This window comes from Nyctibius grandis, chromosome 3, assembly GCF_013368605.1.
Source record: "Nyctibius grandis isolate bNycGra1 chromosome 3, bNycGra1.pri, whole genome shotgun sequence".
Lineage (NCBI taxonomy): Eukaryota > Metazoa > Chordata > Aves > Nyctibiiformes > Nyctibiidae > Nyctibius > Nyctibius grandis.
The window spans coordinates 75,005,563-75,023,480 of NC_090660.1; the positions used below are offsets into that span (position 1 = coordinate 75,005,563).

The following is a 17,918-nucleotide window of genomic DNA, read 5'->3' on the forward strand; positions in this document are numbered from 1 at the left end:
ACTTTTATGAGCTTTTGAGACCCGAATCTGATACGTTTAGCACACAGTCCTATGGATAAGTAAAGAGATAGAGTAAAACATTGATGCTGGATTTTGCCTTGCATAGGCTTAGACTGAAAGTTCGTGTTTAAAGAATATATTTCAGTAAGAGTGTCTATCCTTTCTAAAAATGAATGACAATGTACCCAATTAGCAAAATAGCTTGATCCTGAAGTTCTAACCAAGTATAAACCCAGCCAGATACTTGGAATCATGTAAGAGGACTTTAAAACATCTTATAAAATTATTGTAGCCATCTAAACCAAATTCCAAAAAAGTGCTACTACTCTGTCCATGCGTGGTGGAGTGCTGCAAGTGACAGTATCCTGATAAAATTCAGCACTGATGTTTTACTTTACTTTTAGCTTAGAATAACCTAGTTTAACATCATACAGATAGCATACTTTAAATGGGTAACATGACATATTTATTGAAAATATGTGGCTGAATTCAGTTATTTTCCCCTGAGGTTCATCTCATAGCATGAGAGCTACAGGAGTAGGACTAGACCGTACAGGTAGAATATGTCATTCATCAGGAAGGCCAAACAAGGGAACAAACCTGCTATCTACAATGGCAGCAGTACCACAAAACCAAAAACCAAGAACCCAGAACAGAGTATCTTCTCAATAATGCATCATTTTAATCATATCCTGACTGGTTTCACCTGTAGGACCTCCTCATGTGAGACAGTGCATTTGTAAATCTGTATGACAGTCCAGCCTCCATGTAGGGTGGCTTTAGCCAGTGAGAGGTTACTCCACTTTGTAACAAATTTGATATTTCAGGCTAAGTAAGATCCTAATGTCCCATCTATCAGCCTTTGCTCTGCCCCCTCTGTACTATTTACTTCTTTGGAAAGCTCATTCAAACTCTTTGATGAGGAAGTCTTTATATGTTATGTAGAGAGAAAGGAATTCTAAAGAGAGTGCTTAAAGATGATTATGTCTTGCATTTAAATAACTGACTAGGCAGGAAATCTGCTGTGGGCTGCTGAAGCCTTAGTAATTGTTACATAGATACTTGTCTTTCTGACATGTCCCAGGTCACTTTTAAATTGCTAGAAAACCCATTTTTATTTTGTACTTAGAATGTATTGATTTTGTTTACCATGGTAGTGGATCTGATAACAGTCGATATATTTGACTTTGTGTCAGCTTCTGTGAGTGTGAAGACTGCTAGCAAAGCACTTTGGAGTGATAGTTCTGTAGGCATACTCTGAGGCGCAGTGAAAAGTCAGCTTTTAGCAAAATCTGGTTCAAGTTATTCATAAAGTGGTCAATAAATAAAATTTGTCAACTCCAGATAAACATTGCAAACTGATGACAAACTCTTAATCCTTTCAAAGTCATTTTTTCACCAAAATCAGTGACTAGGCATGTAGTACTTTTCTGAGAACAAGACTTGATTAATGGAAGTAAAGCAAAAGCAGATGAGTGTAGGTCCTCCTTCCTATCAAAGTTGTTGCAGTTTTGCACTCACTCCAACCAGAGACAAACAGTAAAGCCAGGGATGTTTTCCTGTGGTCGAAAATTAATCCATTGGCATTCATGAGGATTGCAAAGCTGGGAGGATTGTGTCTACTTGGTTTGTCTCTAGTGCGCAGGAATCTCAGAATCTAGACACATCAGACCTTTGTGCAGATTTTCACAGCACTGGAAATTGTGAGACTGAATAGCCTGAAGGAACTGCTGATAGTTTTCTTCTGCTGATCACAGGAGCTTTCACATGTTCTCATTCAGATGCTGTTACTATATCTGAATTGTACAAATTCTACTACCTAATCTAAAAAAGTTCTAAATAGCTCATAGCTCAGCAACCTGGCTATCTACAAATGACCACGAGCACCTCTCTCAAAGTGGTCAAAAACACTATGCACGGACTTCCCACTGGATAGAGATGAGGTTTTGGACTTTAAGAAGGCTCCGTCTTCCTGTCCTACACTATATTGTGTGATCCAGTGGAAAACCAGTGGTCCGGTTGGTTGCTAAGAAGGAGGCTTCGGGATACAAGATGTGAGTTTTAAGAGTTTGATCTAGATTATGGAATTCATGGACAAAACTGGAAAAAACGCTCTTCAGAAGTAAGAGCAGAACTTTGCCTCAGTTCCTCTGTTACGTAGAACATGAACAAAACAGGGCAAATACAATGAGCAAGCAGATCCTTTTTTCTGCCTTATGGTGAGGGGAGGGGAAACATGCGTTCAGTTCCAGGAAATGCTGAACACTTTAGGAAGAAGAGAGATTTCTCTTCTTTTGTTGTGTTTTCTCAGAGGATTCCCTGATATGGTAGTCTGGGAGGACTGTGTAAGAATCTGATTTTGTAGGAGCAGGACACTCATGTCTGTTGACAACTTTGCTTGTGCTTTAGTTTGAGAAATTTCTAGACTTTTGCATGCTGCTCAAATGAAGAATGTTGAGTAGTTATTGGAATGGATCCCAGACTGACAGCATTGCACAGGGGCTTGTGCAAGGTGCATTCAGAAATCCTTCTGATTTCACAGGGTGCTGTAATCCAGAACTTTGCTGCTGGAATTTTTCATGTGCAGAAGAAATTTGACAAAAATGGGTACTGTGGGAGAAGCTGGCTCAGCAATTATAATATTCTTGCCAATTTGCTGAATGGGAGCATGTTATGAAATCTTTTCAAATTGATGTCTGGTTTTGGAAGAGAAAATAAAAATATAGAGTATTGTGGGGTATTTACAGAATGACTTAGTCCTGCTTTCTTGAACATAATTAGTCACATAGGTAGATATTTGTGTAAAGCCATACTAGTCACTGTTACCTGTTGACACACCAGCTGTGTGACAGACAGGGTATGTACTTTTCGTTGACTTCTCAGTCCAATGTAGCTGCTAATCTGATCCTTTTCCTGCCTTAGCTCCTGAAAAAAGGCCCATGGCCAAGGCCCCTTTCTGTCTGAAAATGCACAGTCTGATGCTAGATAATATCACATGACCAGCAAAACTACATTGGCCATTAAATCCTCTGTGCATTTGCCTCACAAAGCGTGTTGAGCTGCTTGGGGGTAGCTCAGCCAAGAGCAGCTCTGTCTTCACTGGGGATTTGGCTTCAGTTTGGCCTACTTTTTCTGCACATGGAGACTTTTTTTTTTGTTTGTTTTTAATTTGTCTGTCAGACTTATTTGTTTGAGTGTGATCTGGTTGCTCTGAGTTGGTGTGCTATGAGTGTTGCCTATTTCTGAGCACTTACCCTGGTCCAGAAGGACTCAGTAGTGTTGGGGCCTCCACCCTCCTTTGTTCCTTAGGTGAACTCTGAATTTTTCAAAATAGGCAGGAAATTGTGCACTTTTCCTTTGGTCCATTTCTTTGGATGACAATGAAAAAGAAGTGTCCTTGCTGTCTAAAAGGATAGTTGAAAAACAATATCTGGATGTCACCCATCCCTTTGGAAAATGAGACAAGCCTTCTGGTGCTTCCAGAAGGGGTCCTGTGTCTATGAGCTCCTTGTGGCTCTTTGGATCTTTTCCACCCTCATGTATGACAGCTCTGTGCGCTAAAGCCTTGCCATATCATCCCTAACACTAAATGGAGGCATCTCTAGAAGGCTTTTCTGTTACAGTGGATGTTGTATTTCTCTATTATATATGACCAGGATGCCTGTCCACTCAGGGTTCAGAAGGAAAGTGTGCAGTATTTGCCATGTTATCAGACTTCCTTGAAATTTTATTTCCGTTCAGTTGTCTTAGTCCTGGATGCTGAGTCTCTTTACACAGAGAGTAAAATGTGATGCGTGCTTATTGTGCTTCATAGATAATGGCAGAGACTACAAAGGAGAGAAGGAAATGTTCCCTAATACCAAATTAGTTTTTCTCTCATGCTAACATTTGAACTCATGTTCTTCAGCTGATTTGTCTTATTATAAAGGGAGCTCAGTTTTCTCTGATGACTGTTGTATTTCCGAAGTTGCTTCTTTTGAGTTGGTCATAGAAAGAGGGCATACAGAATCACTGATAAGGATTTAAATTTTTCCCTAGCTTTTGTGTGGTAGAGTTAATCCCATTATCCCAGGCTTAGAACAAAATTTGCAGAAAACCATTTAAATGATAGGAGAATATCAATTATGTAGTGAGAAGTATCCCATGTTGGTCATCCTTGTGGTAGAAATGATAGTGGCATTATTAGGGAGAGACTGTATTTGTATTGTGGATTTGTACTTTTTTCCTGCACATTTGTTGCTGGTAATTCTGGTGAAGTAGTGTGTTAATGGAAAGGAAATTCCATAAAAATAATGTTAAAAATAGAATTAAAATGTAACATAACGTCCAACAAATAGAGGCCTAATTGTAAACTTCAGATCTTTTTGTTTGTTGGATCTGCAGTGGTTTTCTCTTTAAATGACAACATATCAGGTTAACATCCTGTTACTCAAATATTTAGGATGCTTTTCGCATAGGTATGTTTTTGTTACCCTTCTTTAGCCAAATGAGCCCTAGTTCTGCTCTTTCCCTCAGATTTGAGGGAAGATGTGAAACTAATTCTGCCCTACAACACTCTTCACAGCGTCTTTGGGATGAGAAAGTATATGGGCTGGGTAAGTGTTTGGACTACAGGCAGTGAGACTCCCAATACTTGCTGTGTTTGGAGGACGTGAGTTGAAGGAACAGGAACATGGTATCAAAACACAACAAGCCAAATTATAGTCAGCAAACAGGATGATAAACTTCCTGCAAGCTTTTAGTTTACTGCTCGAGTTGATGTAACGATAAGTTGGTTTGTGCATTTTTTTAGCTCCTCTTTTTAACTAGAACAACAAATTCAACAGTACATGCTACTGCATCACCATTTAGTTGCTGAAATTTATTTTCTAACAAACATAACTGTTTTACTTGTATATTTTATTCTTCTGTTTAGTTTCAGTCCCTCACAAACTTGAGAAGTCAAGACTAGCATTTAGTTCTGTAATTCAGTCAAACGTATTTTAAGGATGTGGGCTCCTGCTGCTATGTAATTGGCCATACTATTTTAGGATGGAAGGTGAAGGTTAAATCTCTTGGGAATGATGGTTTTGTTTATCTATAGAGATAACATCCGTTCTGTAAATCATTGCACTGCAGTCTTCACAGTAGAAGAGGCTAGAAAAATATTTTGAAATGAAACTCTGGTTCTTCTAAAAAAAAAAAAAAAAAAAAAAAGAAAAGCTGTGGAAAGTTTCTAACTCTGTGGATTTGGCAACTTTTCCTCTGTACTTATCCTAGTTTCTTTCACATGCCACTGGAAAAAATCAAAGTCTAGCAATTAGTAACTTTTTAATAGGCAGTTTGGGGAAAGTAAGATCAAGCCTGAAAGGCCAAGCAATCTGCTTTTCTTTTTGCTTCCTTCTGACAGGATTTCAGCCTGGTAGCATAGTGTTGGCTTCATTTGTGTGTGTGAAGTATTAATTCTTCCTCTGAGCTTGTGCTTCCTAATTTAAAGTGAACTTGTCTTCCCACAAGTTTTGCTTCTTTTTCCTTTCATTTTTGGTATAATTGTGAATACTGCACATCTAGAATGACTTTAATAGGGAACATCTTGCCCTGGCCTTGCAGCCTCACTTGCCTCCCTGCTGCTGGTCCTTCCTACAGGCAGGATATAAGGGAAGAAGGAAGATGAAGAGGTTTCTACCAGGATTGTGTATAGACTTGAGGACTGTCAGACTTGATCTTGGTGTCAGCTCTCCTCCTAATGCTGCTCCCTAGCCATAGTATTGCACCTGAAGCTATTTCACCTGTATTTTCAAGCTGTCTCTTCCAGTACATTCATGCAGTGCCATGTCATGGGCACGATGGATGGGTTGTCTCCTAGACAGCCGTACCCTGTTCCTTAAAAGGGGGAAATCGGGCTTTGTAGTGGAGGAGCAGCACCTTGTAGTAAAGAAATGAATCTTTGGTCACAGTGGCTTTTATTGCCCAGCAGCTGGGCCTGTGCATGGCTTACTGGCTGCAGGGTCAATGTCTTCAATTGCCCAGGTAAGGCAAACTATAGTGGTCTATTACGGTCGTGAGGAAAACTTGTGGAGGCGTCATTTCCTCATCCAGAGGAAGGACTGCAGGATCTAAAACTATTGAAGATGCTGGAAAACAATACTTGGTATTTATTTACAGTTTCTTGATTTCCTGGTCCCACTAACACCATTGTTCCCTTGTGTTCTTAGTAGTCTGGTATTTGGGGTTTTGAAGGTTTAGACAACTATTTTTTTCTCTGGAGAATAGGAACTGAAAGTACATTCCTCATAGCACATTCATGAATGAAATTAAAAAAAAAAAGGTTCCATATCCTTGTGTAACCTTACGTGGAAAGACTCTGGAGACTTCAGTTTGTGTAATCAGTGTGGGTGTCTTGGTAAGCAGCCGTATGTCCTGGTATGAGCAGTATTCAATGCTGTCAAACTCCGCTTGAGTATTAGCAGATGGCAGTTGCCACCAACGTGCTCTGCTGGTACGTGCCTGCAGTTACGGTGCAGGTAGTTTGGTGAGGAGGGTGATTCACTTGATGCTGTGACAGCTGAATATTCTCCTTTTTTAGTTTAAGTTGTGCTCTTACAAACTGTCCATGTGGACTGATTGGGAGTGGCAGTTTTTTTTGTACTACTTTTTACAGACTTAGTATCTAAAAAAATCCCCAGTCCTCTCTACGTCAACTAGAGGATGGTTTAAAGCTTTTGATTATAACCTAAAAGAATGAGGCTCTTATTTCAAGAAAAGGTAATAATAAGCTCTCTTGTCTTAGGGTCCTAGCATTCAAACAAAAAATTTCATTAAGAAGGCAATGAAAATTGTACTGTAATCAGGTTTTGTCTTCCGTTCCCTTAGAAAAATTAATGAAAGGAGCAAGAACAGCCACGCAATCTTTGTGTTGCTGAAGAACACATGCTTCACAGATGGTTCAGTGAAATTGTGCAATTATGCTGGGAACTTATCAAAGCCAAAGACAGGCCATAGACCTACAGAAGACCTACAAAAAAAGAGTCTGTGCTTGAATAGGGAGAGAAGAAAAGAAAGCACCAGTAAGAGAAGGAAAGCCTGTGAGTGTGTGTTTGGGGTTATTTCTCTGCAGCATGCACGTAGAATCCAGGCCCATATTTCTTGAAATTATGAATTTATTTGACAATAAGGTAATCCAGCTAATGGGGATGAATTCAAATAGCATGGCTTTATTCCTGCAGCTCTATTCTGGATGTGAATATGCTCCATTTATTTTTCTAAAATCATGTCCTTGGCGATCGTTGTAGCCTTCAAGAAATGAAGCCTCTTTGATGGATGTAAACTGAGATTAGCATGTAAATATCTTGTGATAATTAATGTTCAGCAGATGTTTAGATAGTAGCATAAAGACAAAAAGTCAGAGGACTAAAATTTTTTTATCATACACTCTTTCTGATAGTTATTAAGCCAATAAAGAATTAAAAAATGAACTATTCTTTGCATTTGAACAGTTGAAGCATCTCATGAATCAAATATAAGCCAGAAAAAATATTATTAATGTTTGCATTTCCATGTAAATTGGTTCAAAACCATATAGGCAGATGAAAATTCATGAGACCAATTCATGGCAGGCAACAGGGGCATGTAACAATCTTTTGTTTGTATGAAGCTGTGTGTAAAATAAAATAATTAAAATTTTGATATGATTGTCTTCTTGTTAGAATGGAGTTAAGACAACTAACATTGGCATCTAATCTTCAGAAGCCAGTAGCTTCCTCATTTACTGATGTAATACTTTATATTTAAGTTCTGGTTCGAGGTAAAAAACCAGTTTTGCAAGCCAGGTTGCAAGACTTGCATAGCTATAATCATACTTTTTTCCATGGATGGTACAAGGAATTTATTTTTTTTTTCCCAAAACTTGAAAATATTTGTTTGGAAATGGGAGTTTAAAGTCACAAATCGTGTAAGTATACATGTGCCACAGCAGTGTTTATTTTTTTTTTTAAAAAATGTATTTTAATTAAAATACTTTTAGTTTTTCAAGGTGAATTTTAAGCCCATTTCTTGTCATCAGAATATCTTTGATGGAGAATCAATCCTGGTTGTAGTTTAATCCTTTAACACTGCAGTAAGATCCAGTTGAATGAGGCCCTGTTCTTTCATTGAATGTCACTGATTTGTGTGGGATCCTGAATCAGAAGTGGTGGGGGTCTGGCCCTGCAAATTTGAGAGCTGGGTCTGTGCCAGTACGCAAAAATTGTAAACCTTAGTTTGCTGCCACAGCCAGTTTGCATTTCTCAGAGTAAACTACTTGTTTAGTTTATTCAACTTATCTACTCTTTATCAGCTTCTTATAATAAAGCTTTGTGTTTCTCCTTTGAAATGATTTTTTTTCCAGACCTTCATGCCTTAAGTAATTGCCATGGCTTTAGTCAGTCTTGCTGGAAAGAATTGCTTTGGTCAGCCTTGCTTACCAGGTATGAGTGAATGCAGTGTTGTGTGCTGCCCTGGGAAGAGTTCATTGACTAGTTGACAAGAAGATCCTGTTACTGTTGAGAAATCCTTTAATTTGGTTTCATTTCCAACGTCTGACAAATATGGTATAAGGTGCAGGTGCTAGATAAGCTGCTGTTGGTAGCAGTTAATGCAGTGTGGATTTTGTAGACTGGCTGTTTCCTGGTTTGGGATGGTGGGGGGCATTCATGTCACAGAGTTACTTTTCAAATTTTGAAGTGTGAAAGCTAGGAGTAATAGTAGGAGCTTTGAGTTTAAACAGATACTAAAGAATGAGAAGTTGTTTTATACAAGTGCAATAGTACTGTATTTGTCTGACGATGACATTTTGTACTACATGATGAGTAGGAGAGGAAACGGCCTCAAGTTGTGCCAGGGGAGGTTTAGATTGGATATCAGGAAAAATTTATTCACGGAAAGGGTTATCAAGCATTGGAACAGGCTGCCCGGGGAAGTGGTGGACTCACCATCCCTGGAGGTATTTAAAAGACGAGTAGATGCGGTGTTTAGGGACATGGTTTAGTGTGGACTTGGCAGCGCTAGGTTAACAGTTGGACTCAATGCTCTTAAAGGTCTTTTCCAACCTAAATGGTTCTATGATTCTATGATGGTACAGCAAGAATAGGTATAATTCTCTCTGTAAGTTGTTCTTTTACCTGTAAGTAAGCATGCATGCGTCTATGTTTTCTTAAATACCCGCCACTATCACTAATACTGTCTTCAGAAGTAGTCTGTCGCTAAATTTATTGCTAGATAGAGAAATACCTTACAGCTGAAACTGCTTTCTGACCTATTTACAAAGAGATCCTGCTGTCTGTGTTTGAATTCTCTTGTGAAGAAGATACAGTTTTCCAATGAAGTTTTGAGAATTTCAGTCTTACAAAAGGGGAGAGGGAAAAGAAGAAGAAATTTAGAACTGCAAACCCATGTGATTTCACCCGGGCAGGCATATAGGACTTCTGCTTGGTTGATTTGCCTGAATTCAAATATGCACTTGAACATTTGCATAAAAATTAAACTGCTCTACATGTCTGCATAGAAGGAAAATTGCTGTTAAGACAATCCGCTGTCAGAATGGTTCTCCTGGTCCAAAGTGTGGCGTATATAATCTTGGATTTCAAATTAAGGATCAAATCCGTGGAGATGCTACAGCTGCTTTGTTCATGCGGGCTATCGTTAAAGCCCACTTTAATAACCATTCTGGCTGCTTTGGCTGTTCTAGTACATTGTTTCTTTGAAGTTGTAATTGAATTTATTTATAATTAATGCTACACATCTAAGGCCAGTGGAAAAGTTGCAGGTTAGTATTCTCTTGGAGTTCGAATAAACTCTGATTTATTGTCTGTGAAATTGTAAGGGTTTTTTTTCCCCATGATTTGCAGAATGTGAAAGCACATGAATGCAGCCAAGATACTTGAACATATGAAAACTGCTCTAGTGAAATTATTTCAAATGAATCTGGAAATGCAAATGTTAGTATTCTTAAATAGTGACATCGTTATATGCATATGCTGTCATTACTGGGCAGAGGTAAGCGTGCTTGGGATAACTGTAGAAGTGTGAATTCACTTTAATTTTTATTGTACTTCATGGGAGCTCGCTCTCCATGATGCTTTTTTTGTTTACCCTAGCTTTTGCTGACAATAGTAAAGCCTTGCTTTTCCTCTGGGATTATTTGCTATGTTTTCAAGGCCTTTCTATGACTTACAGTCATAGCAACATCATCATAGTATGGACCTGGATGTCTTTTGATTATGCAGATTCTCAGTTTGGTATATTTGTAGGAGAGGCCAGAGTATATATCATTGTCTGGGAGTTTTTCCAAGATAAAACTATTGTCTTATTAAGACTTGGAAATGTGACACATGATTGTTGCATGAAATGAGGCATCGTTGCATATGAGCCTGTTAACTTTGTTACCATCTGAGCATCCCAGGACCTATCTAAATGACAAATGATAGGAATTAGAGATATGTCCCAGATATAAGAGAGGTTTACTTATATAGGGAAGCGTTCTGGTTTCTGCTGATTGGAAAATAAATTAAATGGAATGTTTCTGCTTTTTTCTGTGATCAGGAGGGCACTTTTTAGAAGTATTGTACTCACTACGGCTTCCCTGTAGGCTTTGTGAAGAATTGAAATTGGGATAGAAAACTGGTTTCATACTCTTCCCTGCTTTGTGTTTTTCTTGGCATAAGTGTGCAAACACAAATGGCAGCCAGAACTGGCACTGAATAGTGTTTGAGAAGTACACTTTATTTATACAACTCTGGCAATAAGAAATGTAGAATTCTCAAACACTCTAATTCCTAATTAGCATCTAACCACATTAAACATTAAATAAACTCACAATTAAGGACTGTGCAATCCAATATTAGAAAAAAACTGTTACATGTTGAAAACAGAGCGTGTAAAAAGGGTTTGATGGGCTTCTGTTATGATTGCCTGGCAGTAGTTTCAAATTTTCTCAGTTTACAGGTAAAACAGTTGGGTTTTTTAATTAGCTGCTTGCCTTAGTTATTAAGAACTTAATTCATTTTCATTGGTGCTCAGTCAGGTTTCCTCCCTTATTCAGATGCAGACAGAATTAAGCTTTAAATTTTAATTTTGAAAGTGAAGATGTGATGTGTTATTTCAGGTTTTTCATAATTGGTGTTAAAGATTATGGGTCTCTTAATTCTGATGGATATTTTTGAGTCAGAAAAGATTCAAGCTTGTTTTCAGACGTTAATGAACTTTGGAAAGATAAAGAAGGGAGATTAGAAGAAAATTACTTTCTTGTAGTATTTTCAAGATTTCTAGCTATTATATCTCAAATTGAATCAGAAAATATAAAAGATTCTTTCGAAGGGGTTATTTGTGACAAATATATTCTCATCTTGACCATTTTACACTTTCTGAAGCTCATGAGGTGCTTTGAGCTAAAAAGAAATAAAATTTGATGTGTAGAATTTTAAAGTTGTCCCCAAAATATTTTGGAAATGTTGAATTCTTTCAAACCTGTGTTCTGCTACTAAAAAGTGTTTAGAAAAATCATTGTTTTTGAAGTAAAAATTAAATGCAAATTCAAGAAAAAATTATTTTTATTGATTAGAATAAGCAGACATGTCTGCATAAAAGGAGCAGAAACCATACTATGAAGTATAAAGCTTTCAAATGTATGAATTCTTTCCTAATTATGACTGCAATTTAGTAGGAACATACTGTTACTTCCAGATCTGCAATTCGTCTGAGGTGTCCTAGTTTTTTGTTTTGATTTGTTGGTAGTGAACACAGCTGAATTCACTGAGATTTCCCAGTAAGAACCTAGTGTTCTGTAAATTCAGGAAACTGCTGCCTTTTATGAGAGGTAAACTTTGTTTATAGACGTAATTTCTTTTCCATTCCCACTTGAGTGATACAAGATCAGTTGTATGATTAGCAGTATATTATTCACTTTGTAGAGTGCACCAAGAAGACCACATGATGTATTAGCAGAGGGAATTCCACATACATGTGAACATTTTTAAATCCAGAGTAGCTTTTTCTTGATGAGGGGATCTTAAAAATACAATAGATTAATCTTGTACTTCTTCACAAACACGCTGGAAACATCTTATTTATTGATATGGATGCCTCTTGTTTGGTTGGTTTATGTGTTTCAATCCCAGCAGTCTGTTCAGAAATTCATATGGGACAGGCAAATCCCTTCTTTCTTTCCCCTTACCCTTCCAAAAACTCTCCATTGGTGATGCTGAGACCGGAATCTAACCTGTTTGCATTTTTAATGGGATAACGGCCTGGTTAGCAGCAGCCCATGTTGCATAAATATTTGCCAAAAATATTAGACAGACTCTGCCTTCTACTCAGCTTGCAGATGGGTGTTCATCCCTTACGCCAGCGTATGGCCTTTCTCTAAAGCTCTAGTTAAGCTATATTTTAATCAAGAAAAAAATTTAGATGATCTTCTAGCAGCTTTCTGCGCGTGGCTTCAGATCGCAGCAGCATGTGTGAGCCAGCATGACATCAAGCCTCTAATTTGGCAGTTCACTTAGGCGTGATCTTAACTGCGAGCGTGCGAGTAACTTCATTATTATTCATCAACCAAACTTGTATTGACCAGCAAGAGCATAGCTAGTCCTCAGAAAACCAGTTTCCCAAAATGAAGATGTTAGGTGTGGGTGAAAGGATTCTTGACATCTGTGAAGAAAAGGGAACAGATATCTTCTGATTTGGGCCAGAAAAAGGTCGTACTGAATCTTTTTGAGAATGGCTTCAGTACAAGGAAGCGGGTGGAGACATCTGACTTCCCGCCTGGCTGAGGGTAACTGGACTGTAAATCTCTTGCTTTCGTCTGCTATGGAGCTGAAAGGAAGGAGGGGATCGAAAGTGAAAGCACAGTCATAGCTCAGAGAGGTGATTTTAGAGGTGAGGGAGATCAGTTTAGGGGCCATTTCCTCGTCTAAGGAGGAAACTGAGTTAGGAGTCTCAGTGGGCATGAAAGGATGAACAAGATGTGCAGTAAAAAGTTGAAAAATATTGTCAGTGACTAGGGAAATGCAGAAAAGGTGATTGTGATACAGGACAAGGTGAGAAATGGTTTTCTTGCTCTTCTCTTGGAAAAAAGTTTTCTGATATGTTAGAGAACAACTTCAGCAGAAAATAAAATTTATACATGATGGAGAAAGGCTTATGATTATCCCAAAATGTGGAAGTATATTCATCACTATGAGCAGGTTATGAAGATCCATGTTTCTCCAATGCAATCGTTTTTGTGTTTGTGGGTGTTTACTTCTGAGTTCATGTTTACTTCAAGGAAAGAAGCCAGGGCTGCTCTTTCAGTGGGACTGGTGCCCCTTTGGGTCAAATGAATAGAGAAGGAAACAGTTTGGTTGGTTGTGGAAAGGAAATTAATGCTAGAATGGGAAGTATTGCAGATGTGGTCCATCTATTCCCCTGTCCTTATAGGCAGCAGGATCTGAAGCCAGCTTTGAAAATGTCTCTGGGTACAGTAGGGAGAAAGAATATATCTGATCTTGGCTGATGCTCTTTCTGCTGCTTGTGATTCATCCAGTCCTGCAGGCAAGATTCGAGAAACAGGTGGTGCCTCAGCTGGTGGATTACTGGAGAGAGAAGAAGAGTCTTTTGTGCAGCAGCAGAAGCCAGCCTGAGCAGCTACTGCCACTGCTTCTGGCACAGGTTAATGGGAAGAGGAGGGTAAGCACACAGTGCTTACCACAGCTGCTATTGCTGCTGGAGTCTTCTCTATTGAAATTGGTCGGGTTTTTTTTGTGGTAAAATCAAAGTAAAGTGCTTCAACAAAACCAGCATGGTGTTCTTCTGGGATGTGGAATCTGATGTGTATTAATTGGAGTGCACAAAAGCAGGCTGATGTGCAATATACTACCTTCATGTTTGTGAGCTGAATTAGCCATGATAAGAGAATACATTTGGCTAGATTGCTATAATCTTGAGCAGTTTTCTTCCCAAGTATAGGTCTCTGTGTTTATTCTCATTTGGAATATTGTGAAAAGCGCAAAATATTTTCCACCATCCAGATGCTTATAGATGCACGAAGAACATAAACAGGAAACGTAAAAAGCACAAGTATTTCAGCTTTGTGTTTCTAAATTTGTGAAGATAAGCCTACTATCAGAGACACTTGTAAAACTTGTAATATCTGAACATTTTCCTTGTTGTAGGTTTCTTTTAGGATTTTGTCTTTTGACAGTGTGCAGAATAAAATTTTATTCAGTTTTAACGTACAAAACATCTTGCTAGCTTTATTCAGTAGGCTTCAATATGATAGACGAGGCACTTCAGTTGAACTGGTTTTTCTAAAGTGAAAATATACAGGAAATGACCTTATTAAAAATATATGTTTTTGCAGTCTGCCTTGTTTTTGTTTTATGACAGTATAGATTTAGGGGTAGAAACTATGTTAAAAGAAGTCTGATGGGAAAAAATAAGTAACTTTTTCTTTAATTATTTTTTCAAACAAAAAAGACTGTTTCTTTCTAGGCTCACAAAAGTAGGATAATTGCTTTCAGAAAAATAGTTGTATATTTTGTGATTCAGGTGCTCTGACATAATTTCAGGACTTAATTTCTTATCTGTCAAGAAGGCGAAAACTCTTTGTGCCCTGGGAATCTTCTGCAGGCAGACTTCTTTGTCTTCCCTGATTTCATTCCAGATGTCGGAGAAGTAATTTGTCCTGTTGGCAGCTGCTTGTGCTATCTGTAGCGGTGGTGTTTTTCTTTTTTTTTCAACAACACACAGAGCAACGATAGAGGAAAAAAACCCCACCAAACAACCCAACAATGCTACTCTTTTTTTCTTAAGACCAGAAGTAAAACCCCCATACCAGGAACTCAGTGTGCTTTCTCCGTGAAACGTGCTGCCCCGCAAAATGGCAGCAGATCAACAGACAGGCAAACACAGTTGTGTTTATTTGGCATAGTGAACAGTTTTGTTTATAATTCTTTGAATTTGGATTTTCAGTCTTTGCGTTTGAATTTTCAGTCCCGGTGTTTCTTATAGTGTGTTACAGCAATGTCAGACAAAGGGTAAAAGTGTTAGAACATAGACTAGTACAGAAAGTATGTCAAAATATTTTGGAAGTAATAAGTACACAACCATGAAAAAAGGATTTAGTTATCTTCATTGATATTATTAGTATGGCATCTTCTCCAAATGTTCTGTGTGATTCTTTGCCACATTTCTCAGAGGTAGAGGTGAATTACCCTCTTCCTTACCAGTGTGGTACAAAGACCCGGAGTCGTAGCGAGAAACAGAGTTTTTATGTCCCCAGTGGAGTTAGGGAACCTTATGCCTAAACTTTTATATATTTTATGTGTAGCTGCTCCCCTCTTCCAAAAGGCTCAGTTGTTACCCCACGTTTTGGTCTGCAAGCTCATCAAACTTCTAAAGACTGTCGAACTTCTAAAGATGTGCCTCTTCATTTTTAGAATTTTCTCAGCATTTTTGGGCATTTCTTCTTCTCCAAAGCAGCTATACACTGATCATTTGGATGCTATTTTGTGCTAATGAAGTTTCCAGAAGGATGCTTGAGGAAGTTTAGGTTTGTAATTTGAATTTCAAACTTTGTGGAGGCAGGGGTTATAGCAATCTAAGTGGCTCAAAGGTATTCCTAGAATGAAAAAGTTTTCCATAGACAGTTCTAAAAATTGGCAAACAAAACTGAATTATTTATTTTCTTAAGTGTAAATAACAAACATCCTGCCTTTTATATTTCCTCTTCATCTGATCTTTTAAATTTAAACTGCTCTTTATGGTACCCAGCCAACTTACTCCTCTGAAATGTTTCATGGAGATCTCTTTCAACTCTGAATTCAGGAAATCAGGAGGAGTCTGGCTGGCAGAGAGTGCCAGGGGCAGCGATCTCCATTTGCAGTACAGGGATTCACCCTTGAAGCACTATAGCAATGCACCTAGAATGCTGGTAGCACAAGATGAAAATCTGAAAAATTGTGTTATGTTTAATCCATATGGCTTTGCTGTTACTTGGGAAAACTAATAATTGAAGGTAAGTTAAGGGAAACCCTGGAATCCACTTGAAAAGCTTTGAGAGAGTTGAGGATCACTGTCCAGGTGACAAAGGTCTGGGTTCTTGGAGCACACAGAGATATGTGTTATTCTCTGCACTTGATGTTGTGCTAAGAAACATCTACACTAATGTAGATAAATCTGGAAGTAACCTCAGCGAGATGTGCAATATACTCCAGGAAGGAAAGATGAGTCATGATTTGCTGACATGTGTGCATGATAAATGAAATTGCATTAAGTATGAGTATTCAGGGGCTACCTGCACTCCCCTGAATACTCATACACCACTCTTCTAGAAAATGTGAGATTATTCCAATTATTTTGAGATATGTGTGGCTTCATAGCGCTCTCATGTAAGTGCCCTGAAAGATTCAAATGGTCACATCCATTGATTTGTGGGACATAGTGTTATGATTTTTTCAGGAAGCAAATCTACATTGATAGGGACAACAGGTGGCAAACCTTTAGGAAGAAACCAGCATCGTGGCTACACTGCCCTGCAGTATGAGTACAGCAATGTAACATATGGGCTTGCACCAAGTTGCTGGAAAGCTGAAGTCATCCTAGACCTCCTACCTTACTTAGTGACTTGTGTCTGGGTTCTGCGAGAGTTTGGATTTTCCTGCCTTCGGTTTCTGATAACCTCTGCAGATGTGGGGTCTGGGACAGTGCTGCTTGGACAAGTCTGTTTATTGCAGCTGATGTATACTCTTCTTGACCTCATGACTCTCGGCTAGTGTCTGCAATCACTCGAGAATAACTAATGCGTCAGCTCCCAGATCATTCTCAGTTTTGCCTTCAGCCAACTGAATGTTCACCTTCCTTCACAGTTACAGGAAATGAAGATCTTCTGGGATAGCATGAGTGCGGACGAGCAGCATGTTTGGTCTATGGGGAAATAATGTGAACAGGGAGAGATTACAGATAGTAAAAATAAACATGAGTTTCAGAGGTAGGTCTTGTGAGTTGTTTTTTTCCCTCTCAAGTCTAAAGTATATTTAATACTGTTGGCTGGTTTAGTGAAAACTTTCAAAAATTAATTTAGAGTCACACAGTTAAACAGACTTTTACTCTCCATGGGATTGGTTGTACACTGTACAGGCAATGTGCACAGCAAATTTGCCATAACCCCTGTGGATATTCGTAGCAAGGAAGGATATAAAGGGCTGTCATCCACCAACAGTTAACTGCTGCAAATGAATTAATGGCATTTTTTGCTAACAATAAAACATTAGAAAGAAGGCACAAATAGTCAGGAAAAAGAGGGGTGTAAAGAAGTAGAAAATCTAGATCACTGTAGAGGGTGATATGAAACATACAATATGCTGGCAATATTCCAAACATAATTCTGTTTGTCCTGGATAATTAGATTTGTCTCTTCAGTGATAAAAGTGTGTAATGCCAGTTACATAGTCCTCTTCAGCAGAGAGAGGATCAGTGCTTGGAAATGAAAATGTTTAAGTCCCAGCAGAGAGAAAAAAAGGGGTGCTGTGACTGCTGTCCTTCCACACAGGGGTTATTTATTTCCTCTTTCATGGAATTTGCACCACGACAGAATTTAGATGAGTTCGTGTACAGTGTACAATGCACAGTAACTTGGAGCTAAATGGTTATGAAAGACATGACATTTGTGTGCTTGTGGTGCCAGTTTTTAATGACTGAAGAATATGCATGTCCATGTGAAGAATTATCAATGTAAGATTTTAGTCTATAGTGTGTAGATATTTTCAGAACTTACCCAAGTCTTTGTAATGGAATGAATTCATAAAAATTAATTATATCCTTTGTACCTGAAATGTGATTTATTTCTTTTGGAATGACTTACTGTACATCTCGTCTTGTTGTTTCCAGTTCTTGAATGTGAAATATAAGAAAACTTACTCTTTTGGTAT

At 38.3% G+C, this 17,918-nt stretch overlaps 1 protein-coding gene across 2 annotated transcripts in view; it reads left to right on the forward strand.

The window, feature by feature from the left end:
- The window catches only part of PREX2 (phosphatidylinositol-3,4,5-trisphosphate dependent Rac exchange factor 2), a 199,009-nt gene that overhangs the window by 31,582 nt on the left and 149,509 nt on the right, over positions 1-17,918 (forward strand). The window lies entirely within an intron of this gene.